General features: G+C 24.3%; 2 non-coding genes across 2 annotated transcripts; both read right to left on the reverse strand.

Moving 5' to 3' along the window:
• Positions 1-1,833: 1,833 nt before the first annotated feature.
• On the reverse strand, positions 1,834-1,952 carry LOC145848837 (5S ribosomal RNA). The gene has a single exon (XR_014372176.1). It is a non-coding gene; the product is annotated as a 5S ribosomal RNA (ribosomal RNA).
• A 3,400-nt stretch (positions 1,953-5,352) lies between these two features.
• Positions 5,353-5,471, reverse strand: LOC145848842 (5S ribosomal RNA). Its single transcript, XR_014372181.1, has one exon. It is a non-coding gene; the product is annotated as a 5S ribosomal RNA (ribosomal RNA).
• Positions 5,472-6,252: the final 781 nt, after the last annotated feature.

The following is a 6,252-nucleotide window of genomic DNA, read 5'->3' on the forward strand; positions in this document are numbered from 1 at the left end:
TGGTTTTACTTGAGTTACACAACGTTAAATAAACATACTTAACTAAAAATACTGTCATTTTAATAAAACTAAGTACAAATACATTGAATTAACATAGAACTTTAAAAAGCCTTCGCTAGTATCTGTTGGTAACAGTAAATAACCTATTATGACTCACAATACAAGAGTGCGAAATTTATTTTTCATTTGATTTTTCAGGTATTTATTTATTTGTGGAAATAAACTTTTTTATTACATTAGAAACTAATAGAATTTTTCCTATAACTATACCTATTATTATATTTAGTATGCTTAAAAGTAATAAAATGAAACGTCGCGATTATATAATAAACAAACAATCAAACAAACAAAGAAAAAAAAAAAAAAACTATTTTTTTAAACTTATAATTTTATAATTTCAACTATATGTCTTATTTTATTTTCATTTAAACTTACTTTAAACCTCTGTATTTGTTATATATATTTCAACACAATACGATTAAACTATAAGACAAACAACAAAATAAAATAATCACATTAATAAATACACTAAGCAAATAGCTAGAATAAATATAAATAGTTCAATATATACAATATATTTCTTCCATTTTTAAGTTACTTGTTAAACATATTTATTTAAACATGTTTCTTTAGAATATAAAACTAGCAGTTCTACAAATAAAGAAATTAAAAAGCCAATACACATAACACTAACTTTCATAAATTAGATATGCAAATATGAACAAAATAATAACTAAATTGTTAAGCTTTTGTAAACTGTGAACTTATAAACTTATAATAACAATTGCATATTCACTATTCACAATAGCTTTTTATTTAGTACACAACTGGTCTGTAAATTGTGTAGTTTATTGAAAGTATAATCCGTTTTGCTTCTGGTTTAAATAAAGTTATACAACACATACTAAAGTAAATTAAATAAAGTAATTCACTACTATCTATTATATAAAACCAATTTACAAAATACATTAAAATAAATAAAAATGAACTTTGAACTTATAATAATAACTGCATATTCACTATTCAGAATTGCTTTAAATTTAGTACACAACTGGTCTGTAAATTGTGTAGTTTATTGAAAGTATAATCCCGTTTTGCTTCTTGTTTAAATAAAGTTATATAACACATACTAAAGTAAATTAAATAAAGTAATTCACTACTATCTATTAAATAAAACCAATTTACAAAATACATTAAATTAAGTTAAAGTGAACTTTGAACTTATAATAATAACTGCATATTCACTATTCAGAATTGCTTTAAGTTTAGTACACAACTGGTCTGTAAATTGTGTTGGTTCTATTCAAGTACTCTCCTTGTTTGTTTTGTTTTAGTTGTATCACATTCAATACACATAATAAAGTAAACCAAATAAACTCTATTAATTTAAACTAAGTACAAATACATTAAGTTAATACAAAACTTTAAAAAGCTTTTGCTAGTATCTGTTGGTAACAGTAAATAACTTATTATGACTCACAATACAAAAGTGCAAAATTTATTTTCGTTTGATTTTTCAAGTGATTTGTTTGTGGACAAAAAAACTTTTAAGTTTTAGTATAAAAGACTAATTGTATTAATTTTAACTCAGAAAATTGTACTCTACAAGATGGTGCCATTATTTTTTCGATATCTCAAACTGGTCAAACCACTTTTTTAGCGCTCTAATTGGTTTAAACAGCAAATAACGTTATCTGATTGGCTTACGTTTTTATTTGCTAATAACTAGAATTTACTTTTCTTTTAAGCGTTAAAGAAATGTAAATAAACGAGTAATATGTATAAATAGGTCAGAAAGAAAAATAGTACAAAAAGATGAATTCAAAAAGCAAAAGCCTACGGCACGTGGTATTCCCAAGCGGTCACCCATCTAAGTACTAACCACGCCCGACACTGCTTAACTTCCCAGATCGGACGAGATGGGGTGTGCTCAGTGTGGTATGGTCGTAGGCGTTTGAAAGCGTTTACAAGCCTTTATAAACCCTTCGGTTTGTTTAAAAAACCTATTTGCACTTGATTTACAATCAATTTGATATTTTAAAATTATTCCTTATAAAATTTTAACCTGAATTAACCTTTTTTTTTGTTTTTTTTTATCAACAGTTACTCCCAAACTGTACTAAAACTGTATTGTAACTGTACAAAAGTGTTTGTTTAAATAATTGTTATCTATAAATTACCTAAGACCAGGACAAGTAGAAGTAAAGTTTATTGAATTATTGAATTAAATAAATAAAATCGTAAAATAAAATAATACAATATGTTTACAATTTGTCATTGATCTATCCATTTATGTTATTGCATTACAAATACAAACATTGCATACATTCAAGAGTATTATTCATCAATCTTTTCAATATAATAAGTTTTAAATTTATATTTATTTTTAAATAATTCCTGACATTTTAGATTACCTGAGATTTTTTTTTAATTAAATTAATTTTAGTATTATTATACTTGACGTTCTTTTTGTTTAATTTGATAACTCAACCATGTTTATATTTTTTTATAGTTTAACAGTAACTATTAAACTAAAAGACATTACATACAGCTTCTAAAAGTTTTAAACACCTTAAAAAAGTAATATATAAAATAATTGATAAGAATATTAAACTTATAAAAATTTAGTAAAAGGTTATATAAACGTTATTTAAATTAATATAAGATAGTTAACTTATTTTTTCATTTAATGTGATATAATATAAATATATTTTGAGAGACAATTAATTAACGTAAACAATGTCATAGTGGAAACTGCATGTCTGCTAAAAACGTAAAACGCAAAACTGCTTTAATAAATCACTAAATAACAAAAAAATTGCCTGTCTAGCAGGCGTTCAAATTCAAATGACAAAGAAATTTAACTCCGGCTCTCAAGTATATGTCTTGCGTGACGACTAGCGGGACTCGATCTCACAACCTTCCGCTTATGAGTTAGCTGTCAAGACCAAAGACCCAACGCCACGACAAAGATAAAGAAATATTTTGCTATATAAATAGGTTGATTTTTATAATTTTGTCAATTACAATTACATGTCAATTACAGTGTCAATTTGAATTTAAATTAAATTAATTTTAGTAATTAAATACTTGACGTTCTAGTTTGTTTAATTTGATAACTCAACTATGTTTATTTATTTTTTACTAATTTTAAAATTATTATTATACAATATATTTGTTATATTATATTTATTTTATTACTTAAACTTATTATATACATTTAATATATAATATTATTAAATAACTTTATTAACGAATTAAAAACAAAATATTATTATTATTATGTTATTAATTTAGTGTTTTATTTTAAAGATATATTAAAGAACTAAACAGATATTACCCCTAAAAAACTTTGTTAATAATATATAAAAAGTACTCAAAGTCAGATTCGGAAATATATATACTGTTTTTTTTCATCAATATTGCAGGTCTGCGTAGCCGGGGGCTGTAATCTAGCTGCCAGCAGGCCTGAAATGGTGGCCACTATTGTTCAATGTTCAACTTCAAATTCTTTGAGATTATACTGTACTATCTATCTATTTAACAAATCTATCTAACAAATGTTGTTCAATCTAGGTTGTGGGTACTTGGGTCGAGTAATGCCTTTGACTTACAATCTGTTGTGGATTGTCAATATTTCTCTATCTATCAATAAACAAATCTATCTAATAAATGTTGTTCAATCTAGGTTGTGGGTACTTTGGTCGAGTAATGCCTTTGACTTACAATCTGTTGTTGATTGTCAACATTCCTCTATCTATCAATAATGATTATATTCAATATTAAATGTTGATTAATTCAGTTGTAAGAAAACCAGTGCGCTGGTTAGGTTGGGTAAGGCCTTCGACTTACAATCTTTGGGATTATCAACGTTCATCACAAGTACAGTAACGATCTCATTGAATTTCCAGTTGGAACATTGGATTGTAGTGGTGGCCTACTCTTTTTTGCCTAGTTTGACAAACTATTGTATATATATTGTATAACTTTATTTGTATTATTTTTTTTTTAAATTACTACTTATTATTAAAGAATTAAATTTTCTCCATTGTTTTCTCCATCGCGAACATTAAAAAAAAAAACTATGTATTTGAACTGTTTTTTATATGTTTTGTTTTATTTTTATTCAAACTTACTTTAAACCTCTGTATTTTTTATACAATACGATTAAACTATATAACAGAAAAATAATTAAATAATCAAACTATTGAATAAGCAGTTAAATAGTGTGTTTTTTTATGCTTCTTTCATTTTTAACTTACTTGTTAACCATATTTCTTTTATTAAAGTATAAAACTAACAGTTACTAAAATAAAATAATCATAAAGTCAATACACAAAACACTAACTTTTTATAATTTAAATATGCAAACATGAATATAGTTATGAAGTAAAGTTATTCAAAGCTTATAATTATGAAACTTTTGTATAATATTTTTGTTTTTTTTTTTGTAATAACTACAAAATTGGTATTTTAGTTTATTGTTAGTAACTAAATATTTATATTTATTATACTTAAAAAAAAACTTCTATACTAACTCTAATTTCAAAGCATATTAAAACATACAAATTTTACCAACTAAATATTTATTTTTATTTTTATTATTATAACTTTCAAACATAAGCTTGTATACCTTATATACCTATATACCTCATATAGGAGGCTTGACATAACATAACATTATTTAATTCTTTTTGTTTGAAATAAACTCATTTAGTTATTAGTAAATTACAACATAAATGTTTATAACAATAAAACTAAGATTTAGCTTTTGAGTTAGTAAACTTTGATAGTTTTCTTTTAATAGTTTAATAGTCCTTATTTAAGTTCAAACAAAATTGCTATATATTTAATACACATACAAAAGTAAACTAAGTAAACGTAATTCAATAGTTTCTATTAAGTAAAATTTATTACAAATACATTAAGTTAATACAAAACTTTAAGAAGCTTTTGCTAGTATCTGTTGGTAACAGTAAATAACTTATTATGACTCACAATACAAAAGTGCAAAATTTATTTTCGTTTGATTTTTCAAGTGATTTGTTTGTGGACAAAAAAACTTTTAAGTTTTAGTATAAAAGACTAATTGTATTAATTTTAACTCAGAAAATTGTACTCTACAAGATGGTGCAATTATTTTTTCGATATCTCAAACTGGTCAAACCACTTTTTTAGCGCTCTAATTGGTTTAAACAGCAAATAACGTTATCTGATTGGCTTACGTTTTTATTTGCTAATAACTAGAAGTTACTTTTCTTTTAAGCGTTAAAAAAATGTAAATAAACGAGTAATAAGTATAAATAGGTCAGAAAGAAAAATAGTACAAAAAAGATGAATTCAAAAAGCAAAAGCCTACGGCACGTGGTATTCCCAAGCGGTCACCCATCTAAGTACTAACCACGCCCGACACTGCTTAACTTCCCAGATCGGACGAGATGGGGTGTGCTCAGTGTGGTATGGTCGTAGGCGTCTGAAACCGTTTACAAGCCTTTATAAACCCTTCGGTTTGTTTAAAAAACCTATTTGCACTTGATTTACAATCGATTTGATATTTTAAAATTAATCCTTATAAAATTTTAACTTGATGTAAGTATTTTTTTTATTAATACCTTTTTTTTTTGGTGTTTTAATTACAATTACTCCCTGTAACTTTATTTAAGACTTTGTTTAAAAGATTGTTAACTATATTCTATATTAAATACTATGATAATTAGAAGTAAAGTTTATTAAGTAAACTAGATTAGATTAAACTAAATAAAAAATATTGTTAAAATAAACAGTTGTGTTTAGTTTGTTTTACTATTTCTCATTGTTCTATTTATAGATGGTATTGTTTTACTTCAAGAATATTTATAGTTAGTTTCTAAGGAATATCTCATACTACATCAGATTTTACGATTAACTTAATTTTAGGTAATAAAATATTTGACGTTTAATTTAATAACTCAACTATGTTTATGTTATAAAATGATAGTATATAATACACATACATTATAATGTAATAATATAACTAGTTGTATAGTATAACTAGTTGTTTACTTTAAAATGAATAATTAAGTGGAAGAATTAAAAGAACTCACATTTTTGAAGAGAGCGTGGAAAACCAGAATAGTCTTTTAAAACATTTATTAAATTATCGATAAATATAGAATACAATAGAACTAAACATATAAACGTAACTGTGGTTGCTTAGAAACTAAACAAGAAATTTTTTAATAAAAATATAAAATAGTAAAATAAAATAAAAGT

Source organism: Thalia democratica, unplaced genomic scaffold, assembly GCF_965202585.1.
Source record: "Thalia democratica unplaced genomic scaffold, ktThaDemo2.hap1.1 HAP1_SCAFFOLD_1765, whole genome shotgun sequence".
In the NCBI taxonomy this organism is placed as follows: Eukaryota; Metazoa; Chordata; class Thaliacea; order Salpida; family Salpidae; genus Thalia; species Thalia democratica.